At 44.4% G+C, this 18,308-nt stretch overlaps 2 long non-coding RNA genes across 2 annotated transcripts in view; both read right to left on the minus strand.

The window, feature by feature from the left end:
* Positions 1 to 3,274, minus strand: part of LOC139458327 (uncharacterized) — a 41,419-nt gene extending 38,145 nt beyond the window's left edge. Inside the window, exons 1-2 of the long non-coding RNA XR_011652662.1 lie at positions 3,232 to 3,274; positions 61 to 87 (exon numbers count right to left, since the gene is read on the minus strand). This is a non-coding gene — a long non-coding RNA (uncharacterized lncRNA). The remainder of the gene's footprint in view (positions 1 to 60; positions 88 to 3,231) is intronic.
* The window catches only part of LOC139458326 (uncharacterized), a 131,861-nt gene continuing 116,821 nt past the window's right edge, over positions 3,269 to 18,308 (minus strand). Inside the window, exon 6 of the long non-coding RNA XR_011652661.1 lies at positions 3,269 to 3,350. This is a non-coding gene — a long non-coding RNA (uncharacterized lncRNA). The remainder of the gene's footprint in view (positions 3,351 to 18,308) is intronic.

Raw genomic sequence — 18,308 nt, forward strand, 5'->3', positions numbered from 1 at the left:
ATGAAAATACAGCTGCCGAGACACATGTGTGAAGGGAATAAACTGAAGAACACAACTTACCATAATGAGACACGCTGGAGCATCTTCCTGCAAACAGATGCGATTTTGTTAGCAAAGACCTTACTGCGTATTTATGTTAAAAACTTTGATGTTAGGTGAGGTGAAACTTGTTTTAAAGTCGCGTACAAGATTATTGCACTTATATAGCGACGTAGCGACGTAGCGAGTGTGTGTGTGTGTGTGTGTGTGTTTGTTTGTTTGTGTGTTTGTGTGTGTGTGTGTGTGTGGCTGCTTGTACTAGTCCGGACTAATTTTTTTACAGTGCTACCCTACTGAGATACCATACCGCAGTTTAACATGAGTACCCCACAGTATACTGTCTTCGAGCCGACCAGGCCTTGTTTTAGCCCCTCAATGCCGAGCGCAAGGCAGAGAAACAACTACCAGGGTAACAAGCAACATCTTCTAAAGTCTTTTGGTATGACGCGGCCGGGGATCGAATCCCGGAACTTCCACTCTCCAGGCGGACGCTCTCCCATTATATCACGGAGGCGGTCTCAAAAACTATGAGTAACGAGCGCAAGCAATGAAGTTTAAAGAACGGTGTTCCCATTCGGAAAGCGAGGTGCCCGAACGCATCCATCACGACGACGCCATTGCCGTTGGCCAAAGCGGCGCGTCTGATCCTCATTATTGAATATGGTCATTTATTTTTATGGGGTTTTAAGTGTGTCAGGTTGGGAAACACGTTATTGAACTTTAACCCCTGACCTCTGTGCCAAGTTTGATATTTCTACAATAAAGAGGACGTCGATCCGGTTGTTGTTCCCGAGAGAGAGTTACGCCTGGGTCAGTGGCTCAGCGTTTGTCAAGAGATGGTCCCTGGCTGGCTGCTTCACGTAGTCAGAAAGTGTCCAATTCCTTTAATTTGTCGCCATTCGGTATTGCGTCTGGAGAGGTATATATACTTAAGAATATAACGGATTCGAACCGTAGTCATTACTTTTATACATGCTCAACCGCCACTGGGGTCACTCGACTAGACTTACGCTTAGTCTCTGAAAATATATAATTTTGGTAGAAACAAATAACTGCAATTAAATTGAAAGGAACATCAGTGAAATGGGAGGAGGAAAACCTAGGCTTGCTTCATTTAGGGCTTCTGCATTACAGGAAGGACAATAATATGGTTCAGGGATTATGAGAATGACTGTCACTCGATCTTTAAATTCGCAAAAAATCTTCTTTTACAATAAAAATGGAACTGATGTCTGGAAACCGCAATATACTTTCTTATTTTGGTGCAAATAAAGGGAACGATATGATTCTTATAATAGGTTCTTGTTTCCTGCTAACGTCGCACTCCGCAATATTCCGAAATAAAGAATTTAAGCAATCGAATCTGAGAAACTATCGACACGGTTTTCAACATAAAAGACATTCCCTTCTTACCACTACAGATGACAGTTGACAGTACATAGAGAGTGTGTACTTCCAACAACAAAATTAAAAAAATAAAAACTCAGAATTTATGTACTGCCAACGCTTTTGCTCGGGAGAAACAAACCATCCAATATTCGTTTTGTAATATAAAAATAAACTGCCGGGCAAAGTGAGTGAGTTGTGTTTAACGCCGCTTTTAACAGTATTCCAGTTATATCACGGCGTGTCAGCTTAATGTGAGAGGAAATCCCGAAGTGATGCAGGTCTCAAGACGTTAACCATTTTGGTGAAACCCATGAGCACGGGTATGGTGCTGACAAACCTAGAAACATAACTGGAACCCGGATTCAAACCGACAATCATAGGTTTCTGGCGTGCCCAAGGGACGCAACTCTGCACAGCGAATCACAGCGTCTGAGACGACTGGGAGTGAGCGAGTTGGGCGTTATTCACTTTTGACATGTACCCATGTGGGGAAACAAACCCGGGCCTTCGGTGACGAGCGATCGCTTTACCCACTTGGCTACCCCACCGCACCCAGTCATTGTTATGGACTGCTAACGAAAATATTTAATAGCTTCACGCCAAGCAACGTCATGCAACCTCACGTCGTCTACGACCCTGCACGTTTCCGTGACGATATAATGCTAAGGCTGTTTGCATAAAACTTTGAACTAGTGTAATCATATCTTGCCCCCTCGTGTACTTTGTTATTTTTAGTACACATCTAAAAGCACTGCTGGTTAAAATCGCGCAATTTTGAATTGTTTGTTAAGCCTAATCTATGCAATAGAACGGAAGTAGCGCGCGCCGCACGGGCCAAATATAGTCTTTCAGTAGTGCTACGTCTAGCCCTCGTCCGCCCCGGCGTCGGGCCCCAAAGTGCTGCGTGTTTAAGTCTATATCATTTTTAGCACGCGGATCACCAATTAAGGGATTAGCTGTGAAAAGATTCATACTGATAGAGAGAATTTCTAGGTCTTATCATTAGTCCGTATTCCCGTTCTTCTTTAGAGTAACCTCCCTTATGTTTGTCTTGCACGTGCAAAATGGCGCCAAACAATCCTTATAAGGAATATGGTTAATCATAAAACCGAAAATTCAAAATGCCTAACGGCTCAAACACATAAAAGGTCATTATAAAAAAAAAACATGCCTCAAATTTAACAACTTACTCGTAATTGTTAAACATTTTCTTTTTGTCGGTTGGGTAGTACTGTGTTGTGTGGATGTGTTCGTCACACCGAGGGCACAGGTTCATTTCCTCACTGAAGCATTAGGCGTAGAACTGATATCGAAATAGAGGATCAAAATGAGACGAGGTCGCGTTTAAGATTATTTCACTCCTACAACCACGTGCATGCATGTGTACGTGTGACTTATGCCGACTTTATAGTGCTAGCCCGCTGAGATGCCATGCCACAGTTTAAGATGCACACCCTACTCAGATACAGTATAGTGACTCCAGGCCATACAGTCCTTGCTTTAGCCCCTTGATGCCGAGCGCCAGACAGGGTAACGTCTTTTTAATGTCTTTAGGTATGGAGCGACCGGGGATCAAACACCGACCTTTTGAAGGCAAGACCTGCCAAACTCGTGTCGAATTTTTGTCTCATTTTGATTCACGGTCTGAATGAGTTGCTAGGGACACCAAGCGTGAAGGTTCAAGCGTGAGATTTGACGATGTGATCAATATCTCTTTTCTTTTGGGCAATACCCTTCTTATTACTAAAGAAAGTCATCATAGTCGTAAACGTTACTTCTTAATCAGTAAACACGCCAGCTTACCAAAATCTCGCGAAGTCTCGCTTGTCACCAACACTCTTTCCACTGTCCACCTTCACAGATGAAGTCAGTGATGTGAGCGACCCTCTGCTTCGTGATGTCACCCACTTGCTGTCACGGATCTGGGAAAAGAGATAGGGTTGATAGTGTTTTGTCTTCTGGTTATAATGACCAACAGAGACGAAGAGAATTCGTTGTAATGTTATGGTTTGGTTTGAGAGTATTCTCGTGCAATGCATATGCACGTACATTGTTCGTTGTCACTCGGCGGCCATAATCAATGGTGTTCAATAAGTTGGTCACGATAAAGTTTATAGGTTTGTCGTTACCCGTTTTTGTTGGTTTCTCTAAAATGTCACGGAGGTTTTTCTCTTGCATGACTTTTATTTCTTTGTTGTTTTACGCCGCACTCAAGCTATATGACGGCGGTCTTTACATAATGAAATCTGGACCAGAAAATCCAGTGATTGACAAAATACGCATCGATCTACGCAATTGGGATACGATGACATGCATCAACCAAGTCAGCGAGCCCTAACCCTGATCTTTACCGGTACTCCCCCATGAAGCCTGACAGGCCGTGATATAACTGAAATACTCTGCAACGTAGCTTATTACGACTTGACCACCCGGAACACCCCCCGCCCCCGCACCCTATTTAATTGTGATTCTTGCATTGTATTTTACGACCCGTGAAGATTCGGGTAGAGAACAGGTCTTCAGCAACCCGGTTATTTACAGACCGCTGGAGGGGGCACGGGTGGCCCAGTCGTTTAAGGCGCCACGATTCGCTGTGCAGAGTTGCGTCCCTTGGCCACGCCAGAAACCTATGATTGTGGGTTCGAATCCCGGTCCGCCCCGATTATGTTTCTAGGTTTGTCAGCACCATACCCGTGGGTTTCACCAAAGTGGTAAACGTCTGAGACCTGTATCACTTTGGGCTTTCCTCACACATCAAGTTTACACGCTGTGATATAACTGGAATGCTGTTAAAATCGGCGTTAAACCCACTCACTCACATACCTGATGATCACAGGTGCGAATATAGCATTGACATGACACTGGTGTGTTCTGACATCCACCGTCAGTGCTTATCACTGCAACGTTGAAGCTTTTCTGTAACACGGCCCATCAGACGTCATACGCCACCGTCACCCGTGGCAGTGGTGATCGACAGTGACTGTGATGGTATCCTCCCGTACAACCCACTAAGTTAACCGAATCTGACACCTATGGCAACACGTCCAGAGTGTAAATACTAAGTGAGGTATACGCGAGATTGGTGGTGGGTGATTGACGGAACGTCCACCAATACGACCTGAACATTACAACGCTATCTGGACACAGGGCAGTGGCATGTCACATGTCTGGAGAAACGTATTCGATTCGAATCTGGGAGGAGACTTTGTGGGTGAGTGAGCGAGTGAATGAGTGTATTTACATGATGTGTACTAACCTACCTGAAATCCCAACAAGGAGACAAGCACGGGGTACTTATCTACCCGAATTCCCAACAAGGAGACAAGCATGGGGTACTAGAGTACTGATCTACCCGAAATCCCAACAAGGAGACAAGCATGGGGTACTAGAGTACTGATCTACCCGAAATCCCAACAAGGAGACAAGCATGGGGTACTAGAGTACTGATCTACCCGAAATCCCAACAAGGAGACAAGCATGGGGTACTAGAGTACTGATCTACCCGAAATCCCAACAAGGAGACAAGCATGGAGTACTAGAGTACTGATCTACCCGAAATCCCAACAAGGAGACAAGCATGGAGTACTAGAGTACTGATCTACCCGAAATCCCAACAAGGAGACAAGCATGGGGTACTAGAGTACTGATCTACCCGAAATCCCAACAAGGAGACAAGCATGGGGTACTGATCTACCCGAAATCCCAACAAGGAGACAAGCATGGAGTACTAGAGTACTGATCTACCCGAAATCCCAACAAGGAGACAAGCATGGGGTACTGATCTATCCGAAATCCCAACAAGGAGACAAGCATGGGGTACTGGGGAACGGTTTATCACCCAACACGGTGACACGGTAAGGGTGTGATCGGAGACACTGAAGATACAGCGTTTGCTAAAAGAGGAACTCCATCACATCTGAGGATAACAATGTTACCACCTACAGAGGTTTGCCAAGTGCCAACATTTCTTTAAAAGGGTAGAACACAAATAGACAGCGTATCTCGGAGCCTTGTGTGACGGTTTAAGTGGTGTATGCATAGTTGAACGCTTAGCTGTATCAATAACGACTAAACACAAGCCGTCATGTTTTCGGAAGGTCAGTCAAACTGGACATTGAACCGGTCAAGAAGGTAAATAATTGATGAAAGACATTTTTCTGTCTTTCTTGGGTTTTTTTGGTGGACATTAACACCACGGAACACGTCATTTCACAGGGAGAAGGACAATGTTTCTTGAATCTCGGTGTAACTTTATTACAGAACTATAAACACTTTAATAGGCTTAGGTAAGTGAGCTGGATGTTGCAAGGTATTTCGTCTGTGTTCTGCTTTAACAATGTAACGGAATATTGGTGACGGGAGCTCTGATCGTGTCTAGACCACGTGATATGAAAGAAGTTTGTTCAAGTCAGCCATGCGTGTGAAATGTTGACGTAAAAATGTGAAATTATTAGAAATATCGAGAGTGTTGATTTATGGAAGTGTTTGAAAGTTGATATCTTTGAGCCTTCAAGATTTTTTAAAGAGAAAAACTTGAAACAATGTATTTTTGTGGCAGACATTTTTTTCAACAGTCTGAAGCATAATTATGTTTGTAAAGAATTTTCGGGGACACTTTTTCTTCGATACAATCCAATGCCCCCAGAAGATCCTATGGTCAGTCCTTCAGCTCCGTCAGACTTTATGGCCGTATACAAGTGTTTTCCAGTGAACATAGCCAAAAAAGCATCTTGTGAAAGTAATTACATGGCTGCTGACTGGCAGCTGGATTGCTGGCATGTTAATATGAAAGCATTTTACCAATCGAATTATACGAAATTTCAGTAGTCCTCAGAACGTATTCCATCAGACTGTGCAAATATTTTCATTTTTTTCTCTCTACGAACTTGAAGCAGGGGCAACGAGATACGAACGTGCCAAGACTCCGAATTAGAGGAACTTTGATAGAAAGTTCAAAAGTTTAGGAAACTAAAAATTAAAGACAAATTTTGACATGAGACGACGGGCTCTCCAGACAGCGCATGATCAGTTGGGGAGGGGGGAAAGAACTGGCGTTGACTCATGTACCGCTGGCTATTAATAGAACGTCTAGACGGTCGCCATTCAGTTGCTCCACAATGAGTGTCTCGCTCCTCTCCCCGCCACCCAACCTCCCCCTCCCCGCCACCCCAACTCAACCGATTCTCACCCTTTACATATAGCACGGTACCCGCAAACCTGCCTTCGTCAATATTTCGTGGCTGAGGCGCTTTATAATCGCAGTCGTCGTGTTTTAAGCCCCTCCGCATACATCGTCCACCTTGACTCACTCACTACCCTCTCCCCGCCAGACCTCTGTCTCTCTCTAACATTACACATACCCGGGAATCCGACCATGTTAAGAAGTAGCCTCACTGCTTACGCCTGACACAAATAAATCGCGAAACTGTGTCAAAGTGCATTACGTTATTAAAGACTTGTAAACTATATTGCATACCCCCTCCCAAGAACCCCACTCCCCTCCCCACCCACTTCACGTCACCCCAAAACACATCTATGCTTAAGCTAGTAGTATGATATTTAATGATAATAATAATTTTGCTTCAGATTGTTGGAAGGTGTTTTTTTCAGAAAGATATTTCTGCTCATAATTGTAAATAAACAATCCTATGATTTTGCAGCTGAAGCTAAAACAAATCCATACAATATCCTCCCCATCTCACCCCCCCCCCCCCCCCAAAAAAAAAAAACAAACAAAAAAAAACCCCAACAAAACAAAACAAAAAAACCCCAACAAAAACAAAACAACCCAAACAAACAAAAAAACAAAACAAAAAAACAAACCCCCAAAACCCAACAACAAACAAACAAACAAACAAAACAAACCCAAACAAACAAACAAAAAACAAAAACAGATACGGGCAGGTCAGAATCGCTGTCTTGGTTGATGCATGTCATCGTATCTCAACTGCGTGGATCGATGTTCATGATGTCAATGACTGGATTGTCTGGTCCAGACTCGATTATTTACAGACCGCCGTCACATAGTTGGAATATTGCTAAGTGCGGCGTAAAACAACAAACAGACAAACAAACAAAGTTACAGGTCATGAATATTTTGGGGGACATTTGTTTGGTGTTGAGAAGACTGAGCACCCAATTTCATAAAAATATCGCCATATCATATATAATATTCATGATCCCGAACGTTTTATGTTCAGTATACAGTGTGTTGTTGCAAGATTATACAATACCATTTTGGCTGGCCGTTTTTACTGGGTTTTTTTTTCTAAATATGAGTAGCAATTATTGTTAAAGCACGTGGCCAAAGCATTAAAGGTTGTTCACGATAAGGGCAATTATCAATGCATTCCTGAACACTTTCTCTATTATTCACTAGCTCATGCCACGTGTGGATGATCATGAACACGAGGAAGATAAGTATGCTATTTTCTAAAGAACATGTATATAAATGTCTTCATGAGGATTATTTTTTAAATATTTTCACATTTTTTATTTTCTTGGTAAATATATATATGTCTTTGTTGAAAGAAGTAGCAGTAAAGTTTGTGGAGGTCTTATTTAGTTTTTTAAGCTTGATTGAAAAAGGTTGTTTTCAGTGAGGCACACAAATGGACATACCTGAACCCATGTGGTCGGACCACGGTCTTTGGCGTGACGAGACAACGCTCTAAGCACTAGCCTACCCACGCCTCTTTTGAGCAAAGAGTAGCGGGTGTAATTTTACGCCGCCTCGGGCAATATTACGGCCGAAGGCTTGACACATAGTACCTCTATCTGGAATCGAACCCGGACGTGACGAGCGAACGCATTAACCACTAGCTACCGTATCGCCCCAGTAGAGTGAGACAGTCTAAGGATAGAGTGAGCTGAGTGAAAAATGTTTTACACCGGAAGGATAGCAGCTGTACTCATGGTTGATGGTATGAGCAACGATCCACGGGGGTACGATTGCATAGCATTCGCAAAGCGTTGTCAAATAGCCGATACTCATTTTGGTTTGTGTATTCCTAAAATATGCAATTGGACTCGGAAACTTTGAAACTAGTTGTGCTGTTCACAAGTCATAGCAAAGATATGCGACCAACCCCCCCCCCCCCCCCCCCCCCCCCCCCCCACCCCCCCCCCCCCCCCCCCCCTTTCCCACGCACACAAGAAACAAGGGACATCACAAGATGACATATCCCCCGTAGTTTGGGCACGTATACCCTTGCCAGTGGGTACCTTCAGTTCGTTGAAGAAACAAATAATGCTGTTCAATATTTTTCAATATCCGGAATCCAGAAAGTTTCATCCAGAAATATTCCACTGTTTGGGAGTTCTGCGCCGGAAACGAGGACTATTCTGGTTTTCAGTATAAGCCCGCCTTGTCGTCATGAAAGGATAACAAAGTAAAACAAATAAAAATCCTAAATCAGCAAAAGGCACTAGTTCACCACTAGACTGATCTTACAAGTATAATCCTGAAATAGTCAACGGTGTTGGAGTTCTGCTCCGGAAACGGAAAAAGCCTAGGACAGACAGACGGACGGACGGACTGACATGGTGATATCCCAAACAACAACCCAACAACCCAGCCACCGAACCACTCACTGAACAAGTGCCATGGAATACCACTGTAAAATATAACGTAGTGTCAGAATGACGGTACACCCTCCTCCAACACCTGGACTTTCACAAGTCTCTAACGCAATAATTATCAGTTTGAATCCTAATTTCTTGATTACATATAGATGTTCCTTTTAGAGACTGGCGTCCTTAGACCGTTCACGTATCTAGACTTGCCTGTTATAAGGATATAATTACTTTTCACAGTGGACACCCCATTCAGTACAGCCTTTGAACAAGGCAACCCAACACCCTACCTATCCCCCCAACTTTACCATTTAGCGACATTCCATGCTTGATCTAAATGTACGTCGTTGATTTCACCTGCTTTTGACAACTTCCGTTTGTGTCCTCGTTGTGTATTTAATCAACTCGAACAAAAGCGGCAGTAGGATATCGTGGTGGGTCGTATGTTCAACTGTCCCGCAAGACCGTTCGTGTTCAAAAACCAGAAATGATACAGAAACAGAAACGGCGGTAGGATAACCATGTGGGTCGTGTGTTCGCCTGTCTGGCAGACAGACTATGTTCGAAACCGGGTATAGGTACTGACGATGCACCCCATATTGGAGTCTGCTGTTACCGTTCTTGCTTCAATAGCGTTATAAAAGGGCTGAATCCACTGGCACTTCTCGAGCGGCGGTCTGTCAGGCCGGCGCTCCCTGATAAGCGTTTTATGTGTAATTTGAGCGCGTATACATAATTGTGGTATTCAGGTCATAACAGGGCGCACGTGCTAATTAGCCCACGACATATTTGCGGTTTTCACCCAGCATGCAAAGCGCATCGTTGAAAGGTGGTCTCACTCCTTAAAAACCACAAACATATGCTCAACAGCTAAAATAACTCGACCACAGTCTGTGGGATCGGCAGAGCCTGAAGTGTAGAGGGCACCACTCCCAGCATCACGAAGACCATATTAACCACAAAGGGAAATGTTCTGGTGTAAAAACAAATTTCATGTTGGTCTAATGAGGCTTATAAACACCCCGGGTGTGCGTGCCCTCCTCATAGGTCAAATGCCTTTAATCATCTTGTATCAACTCTTCCAACCGCAACTAAACATGGCTGTGAGAGAATCCACCTCCCTTAAAGGGGCAGCAGCATCTCATCTTTATTACGGGGGCTGCTCGATGCCCTTGTCAGTTATGCTACTCTTGTGCGTTACTTTCAGCGGTATTACAAGCAAGGCTGTGTCTCTTCCATTGGAACCTTTGAATTCACTTTTTACCCTTTTCATATCGCATAGCTTTATGTTATGTTATACTGCTTTTTGAAAGTTTAGAATCGGTGTTTTATTGGTCTTAGGGGCGTTCTGTGATGAGTGCGAAGGAGCGGATCAGGTTGGTGCGAAGGTAGCCTCTCTCACAGTCCCTGAAGCATATCATTTTCTCTTTAGCCCAGCCCTTACTGTGATGATTTAGTCAAAAATAAAGCAAGTCAAGCTTTTCCTCCAGATTCGGAATCTCCTATCTCACTTGGACTCTTTCTCAGTTAAGGTGGAGTTGTTTGTTTCCATCAAAATTATATAGTTTCAGAGACTTAGCGTTAGTCTAGTGACAAGGTTGGATGGCAGGTGCTGTTTTAGCGACTGAGGTGGCGAGTGGTTGGGTGGGTGTTGGGGTAAGCGGGAGTGAGTGAGTGGATGGATGGGTGTTGGGGTAAGCGGGAGTGAGTGAGTGGATGGATGGGTGTTGGGGTAAGCGGGAGTGAGTGGATGGGTGTTGGGGTAAGCGGGAGTGAGTGGATGGGTGTTGGGGTAAGCGGGAGTGAGTGAGTGGATGGATGGGTGTTGGGGTAAGCGGGAGTGAGTGGATGGGTGTTGGGGTAAGCGGGAGTGAGTGGATGGGTGTTGGGGTAAGCGGGAGTGAGTGAGTGGATGGATGGGTGTTGGGGTAAGCGGGAGTGAGTGGATGGGTGTTGGGGTAAGCGGGAGTGAGTGGATGGGTGTTGGGGTAAGCGGGAGTGAGTGAGTGGATGGATGGGTGTTGGGGTAAGCGGGAGTGAGTGGATGGGTGTTGGGGTAAGCGGGAGTGAGTGAGTGGTTGGGTGGGTGTTGGGGTAAGCGGGAGTGGTTGGGTGGGTGTTGGGGTAAGCGGGAGTGAGTGAGTGGATGGATGGGTGTTGAGGCGAGAGTGTGTGAGTGAGTGAGTGGATGGGTGGGTGTTGAGGCGAGAGTGTGTGAGTGAGTGAGTGGATGGGTGGGTGTTGAGGCGAGAGTGTGTGAGTGAGTGAGTGGTTGGATGGATGGGTGTTGAGGCGAGAGTGTGTGAGTGAGTGAGTGAGTGGATGGGTGGGTGTTGAGGCGAGAGTGTGTGAGTGAGTGAGTGGATGGATGGGTGTTGAGGCGAGAGTGTGTGAGTGAGTGAGTTGATGGATAGGTGTTAAGGCGAGAGTGTGTGAATGAGAGAGTGGTTGGGTGGTTGTTGGGGTAAGTGGGAGTGAGTGAGTGGTTGGGTGGTTGTTGGGGTAAGTGGGAGTGAGTGAGTGGTTGGGTGGTTGTTGGGGTAAGTGGGAGTGAGTGAGTGGATGTTGGGTGTTGGGGTAAGCGCGAGTTAGTCAGTGGATGGATGGGTGTTGAGGCGAGAGTGTGTGAGTGAGTGGATGGATGGGTGGGTCTTGAGGCGAGAGTGTGTGAGTGAGTGAGTGGATGGGTGGGTGTTGAGGCGAGAGTGTGTGAGTGAGTGAGTGGATGGATGGATGGGTGTTGAGGCGAGAGTGTGTGAGTGAGTGAGTGGATGGATGGATGGGTGTTGAGGCGAGAGTGTGTGAGTGAGTGAGTGGATGGATGGATGGGTGTTGAGGCGAGAGTGTGTGAGTGAGTGAGTGGATGGATGGATGGGTGTTGAGGCGAGAGTGTGTGAGTGAGTGAGTGGATGGATGGATGGGTGTTGAGGCGAGAGTGTGTGAGTGAGTGAGTGAGTGGATGGTATGGTGTTGAGGAGAGAGTGTGTGAGTGAGTGAGTGGATGGATGGGTGTTGAGGCGAGAGTGTGTGAGTGAGAGAGTGGATGGATGGGTGGGTGTTGAGGCGAGAGTGTGTGAGTGAGTGGATGGATGGGTGTTGAGGCGAGAGTGTGTGAGTGAGAGAGTGAGTGGATGGGTGGGTGTTGAGGCGAGAGTGTGTGAGTGAGTGAGTGAGTGGATGGGTGGGTGTTGAGGCGAGAGTGTGTGAGTGAGTGAGTGAGTGGATGGATGGGTGTTGAGGCGAGAGTGTGTGAGTGAGTGAGTGGATGGATGGGTGTTGAGGCGAGAGTGTGTGAGTGAGTGAGTGGATGGATGGGTGTTGAGGCGAGAGTGTGTGAGTGAGTGAGTGGATGGATGGGTGTTGAGGCGAGATTGTGTGAGTGAGTGAGTGAGTGGATGGGTGGGTGTTGAGGCGAGAGTGTGTGAGTGAGTGAGTGGATGGATGGGTGTTGAGGCGAGAGTGTGTGAGTGAGTGAGTGGATGGGTGGGTGTTGAGGCGAGAGTGTGTGAGTGAGTGAGTGGATGGATGGATGGGTGTTGAGGCGAGAGTGTGTGAGTGAGTGAGTGGATGGATGGATGGGTGTTGAGGCGAGAGAGTGTGAGTGAGTGAGTGGATGGATGGGTGGGTGTTGAGATGGGAATGAGTGAGTAATAGTAGTAACATAATTGTAGTAATAATAGTAGCTGTTGCTATTGTTGTTATTGTAGTAATGAAGTGATAGACGTAGACGCCTGTCATGCCGGTTTCCATAGTAGCGTGTTATGACTATTTTTCGACGGGTCATGAATAATTTTGCAAGACATTAGTGTTACAACAGTAATTCTCCATGACAGTAGGATGTCATGACAATAATTCTCCATGACAGTAACACGTCACGACAACACCACGTCACGACAGTAATTCTCCATGACAGTAGGATGTCATGACAGTAATTCTCCATGACAGTAACACGTCACGACAACACCACGTCACGACAGTAATTCTCCATGACAGTAACACGTCACGACAGTAATTCCTCATAACAGCAGCACGTCATGACAGTAATTCACCAAGACAGTAACACGTCGTGATGGCAATTGTCCATAACAGTAACACGTCGTGACGGCAATTCTCCATGACAGTAACACGTCATGACAGTAATTCTCCATGACAGTAACACGTCATGACAGTGATTCTCCATGACAGTACCACGTCATGACATTAATTCTCCATAACAGCAGCACGTTATGACAGTAATTCTCCATGACAGTAACACGTCGTGATGGCAATTCTCTATGGCAAGAATACGTCATGATAGTAATTCTTCATGACAGTAACACGTCATGATAGTAATTCTCCATGACAGTAACACATCGTGACAGTAATTCTCCATGACAGTAACACGTCATGACATTAATTCTCCATAACAGCAGCACGTCATGACAGTAATTCTTCATGACAGTAACACGTCATGACAGTCACACGTCATGACAGTAATTCTCCATAACAGCAGCACGTTATGACAGTAATTCTCCATGAGAGTAACACGTCGTGACAGTAATTCTCCATGACAGTAGCACGTTATGACAGTTATTCTCCATAACAGCAGCACGTTATGACAGTAATTCTCCATGACAGTAACACGTCATGACAGTAATTCTCCATAACAGCAGCACGTCATGACAGTACTTCTTCGTGACAGTACCACATCGTGACATTAATTCCCCATAACAGTAACACGTCATGACAGTAATTCTTCATGATAGTAATTCTCCATGACAGTAACACGTCGTGACTGTAAATCTCCATGACAGTTACACGTCATGACATTAATTCTCCACGACAGTAACACGTCGTGACGGCAATTCTTAATAAAAGCAGCTCGACATGACAGTAATTCTCCACTACAGTAACACGTCGTGACAGTAATTCTCCATGACAGTAACACGTCTTGACGGCAATTCTCGATAAAAGCAGCAAGTCATGACAGTAATTATCCATGACAGTAACACGTCGTGACAGTAATTCTCAATGACAGTAACACGTCGTGACAGTAAATCTCCATGACAGTTACACGTCATGACAGTAATTCTTCATGACAGTAACACGTCGTGACGGCAATTCTTTATAAAAGCAGCACGCAATGACAGTAATTCTTCACGATAGTAGCACCTCTTGACAGTAATTCTCCATGACAGTAGCACGTCATAACATTAGCATGTCATGACAGTAATTCTTCATGACAGTAACACGTTATGACAGTAATTCTCCATGACTGTAGCACGTCATAGCAGTAACACGTAATGACAGTAATTCACCAAGACAGTAACACGCCACGACAGTAGCAAGTTATGACAGCAATTCCCCAAGACAGTAACACGTCATGACAGTAACACGTCATGACAGTAATTCTCCATGACAGTAACACGTCATGACAGTAATTCTCCTTGACAGTAACACGTCGTGACAGTAATTCTCCATGACAGTAACACGTTATGACAGTAATTCTCCATAACAGTAGCACGTCATGGCAGTCACACGTTATGACAGTAATTCACCAAGACAGTAACACGTCACGACAGTAGCACGTCATGACAGTAATTCTCCATGACAGTAACACGTCGTGACAGTAATTCTCCATGACAGTAACACGTCGTGACAGTAATTCTCCATGACAGTAACACGTTATGACAGTAATTCTCCATAACAGTAGCACGTCATGGCAGTCACACGTTATGACAGTAATTCACCAAGACAGTAACACGTCACGACAGTAGCACGTCATGACAGTAATTCTCCATGACAGTAACACGTCGTGACAGTAATTCTCCATGACAGTAGCACGTCATGACAGTAATTCTCCATGGCCGTAATTCCCCATAAGAATAATTCTCCAAGACAGTAGCACGTCATGACAGTAATTCTCGGTGACAGTTGCACGTCATGGCAGTAGTACGTCACCACAGTAACTCTGCATGATAATAGCACGTCATGACAGTAATTCTCCGTGGCAGTAGTTCTCCATAACATTAATTCTCCATGACAGTAGCACGTCATGACAGTAATTCTCAATGACAGTAGCACGTCATAACAGTAATTCTCAATGACAGTAGCACGTCATGACAGTAATTCTCCATGACAGTAGCACGTTATGACAGTAATTCTCAATGACAGTAGCACGTCATGACAGTAATTCCTCATGACAGTAGCACGTCATGACAGTAATTCCTCATGACAGTAGCACGTCATGGCAGTAATTCTCCGTGACAGTAGCACGTCATGACAATAGCACGTCATGACGGTAAATTTCCATGACAGTAATTCTCCATGACAGTTGCACATCACGACCGTGACCCTTGACCATACATCGCCGTGAGAGTAGAACCGTGCACGGAAACATTACCAACCAGACTTCTGAAGCGGTTCCTAAGCATGACCTCGTTCTAGGTCTTGTCATTGACATGTGTAATGGAATAAGTCCAAACAATGGCATCAAGCAAAATGTTGCATTGGCTGGCCTGGTAATTCTTAGTTCATTCTTACGCTCTAAACATGCCGCGCCAAGGGACTTAAGCTCCTTAGCAAACACACTCTGTATGCCGTGCTCAAACCACAAAATACATTGTATGAGATTAGCATAATCTAATAGTTTAATTCCTGATTTATGCGTTAACACTGGGGTAATTTACACAACGCCAGCCGTTGGCTAGTTCATTTCGAATTCGTTTCAATACAATTCTCACTACAAGACAAGCAGGCCGAAATGCCGATGAACGTCGAGTGCCAAATGTCAAATTTGACAGCTACAAAATTATGTATTGTCTCCGTGGTGCGTTGTGCTTGTTCTTCGGGGTTTTGGGAAGGTCATTGTGCCATGACCTTAACCTTTGACCTGGCCTCGTTCTGATGACAGATTGTTCTGGACATGTAAACGTGACCAAGCGCGGCATGTCTGGGCGGAGCAGCACCAGACGGACAAAAAAGCCAGACACATAACAGATAAAAAAACGAAAACGGAATCATTGGTGCCATGAACGACAAAACAAAATTCTGAACATCAATGTGTCAGCACTTTCATGGCACACATTTGTCGATTCTAGTTTTTCAGGATTTATACTTGTAAGATACAAATTAGACATTAACACAACCATGAAAAAAAAACAGACTCGGTCTTAAAATCTAAGTACTGAACATGTCATAGCAACCTGTCACACTTCCAATATTAGATTGAATTGGGCGGATAATTGTGAACAAAAATCTCCCTGGAAGTGGTAAAAAATATTAGTCCTAAAAACAAGAAGTGTTTAAATATATTAAAAATCACAAGAAGCCCACAATGCTCTCACATTCAGTAAACGCAAATACGAAGGTACTTTTTCAGGAATTAAATCTTCTTCTTTTTTCAATTCACACTTCTACACGACGCATGGGTTATTTTATTTGGCGACAACAGCACGTCTCCCGCGAGTACGGTAGGCATCCAAAGTCGTGTTATAGTAAATAAATTGAACATGTCTTACTGGGAATTAGGATTAAGTGCAAACGGTAAAAGAAAATGACAAAATTTGGTCTTAGATAAAAAGATAAAAAAACACAGGAATTGAACGAGCAATTTTTCTCAAATTATATTCAAAACTAATGGCACAATGCTGTCATTGTGTAAAATTCTTACAATACGACGTTTAGAGAATAAAGAAGTTGAGATCCACATGTCTGACACTACAGCTTTAAAAAAATGCCACTTCCAGATATTGATCTTACTTTCAGTAACACGTACATAACTGTACATTACAAGTTGTTATTCAACCATATTCCAATATAAGTACATATCAAAATGATAATAAAAATAATATATTCAGATATCTCATGTGACAATGTTATGAATAAACCCTATTCTTGTATTACTCTCGTTTCTAGAAGATACAAGTTTCAACCCATTTACAATATCAAATCTCCCGTGAAAAAAACGGTTAGAATGGGTCTTCAGGAACCCATGTTTGTCATGAGAGGCGACTCCGGGGATCGGGGGGTTAGGCACGCTGACTTGGTTGATGCATGTCATCGTATCCCAATCGATCGATACTCATGATGTCAATCACTGGATTGTCGGGTCCAGAATTGATTATTGACAGATCGTCTTTATATAGCTGGAGTAGTGCGGGGTTAAACTACATACAACCAGAATGAGAGAGAGAGAGTTAGGTTTTACTCCGGTATAAGGGGACACCAGACATAGGTTTACACATTTACCCATGTTAGGAATCGAACCCGGGCCTTAGGTGTGATCAGCGAAAACAAGTATGTTAGTTGTTTTTTTGTTTTACGTCGCAAGTCAGCGAGTCCGACCGCCCGATCCCGTTAGTCGCCTCTTACGACAAGCAGTCGCCGTTTACAGCGAGCATGGGTTGCTGAAGACTTATTCTAACACGGATCTTCACGGGTAGCGATCAATTAACCACTATTTCCCCATTGCCACCTTCGAGGCCAGCTGGTGTGACGTTGCATCATCATCTGCGGTACATCTTCATCAACTCACTGGTGTAATCAACTAAGCGAACCTCCATACAACATAGTGTGTAATACATGATTTATCGCAGAGTGGCACGTGAGATTGGATTCGCACTACAACCGTTTATTGAGTGCGAACAGAGACCATGCATCCGTATATTGTCCCTGGGGTGATGCTCAATGGACTGCGGTTTCTAGAACACACTTGTATACTTCTGTAAAAATCGAAGAAAGTATGTGGCTGTAAGTAACCTAATACCCCGTCTTAGATCTTCCACCACACAACTCTGTCCTATTTACAGCTGGTGCCTTTCACGGCCAACTAGACAGCAGCTTTGTTTGTTTGTGGCTCTCAGTAATATCTAGCTATATGACGAAGGTCTGTAAATAATTGAGTCTGGGCCAGACAACCCAGTGATTGATATCATGAGTGATGAAAAAGACCAATATAAGGATGTTTACAGATGGAGACAAGTTTGGGATGCTGAAGACCAATTCTAACACGGAACTTTACAGATTGGCACCAACAATACGGCTTCTCCAAACCTCTCTCATTGAGACTGAAAACAAGCTATTGTTGAATGATAAGCATCTCGTTGCTTTCGTTAAATGGTGCGATGCACATCTAAACCAACGGTTACAGTGTTATTGATGTGTTTATGACACGACAGACACTCTCAAAGAGTGACGGTGCTTTTAGCACGTCAAACAGTTGATCATATCTTACAACGGAATCCCTAATGCCCCCGTTATAACGTGCTGACAGATGAACGCGCAATACCGAAGGTTAGGTCCATGGCGTCATTCTGTGGCACGTG

The sequence above is a fragment of the Haliotis cracherodii genome, unplaced genomic scaffold (genome assembly GCF_022045235.1).
Source record: "Haliotis cracherodii isolate W230 unplaced genomic scaffold, xgHalCrac1.p SCAF_12, whole genome shotgun sequence".
NCBI classification, from domain to species: domain Eukaryota; kingdom Metazoa; phylum Mollusca; class Gastropoda; order Lepetellida; family Haliotidae; genus Haliotis; species Haliotis cracherodii.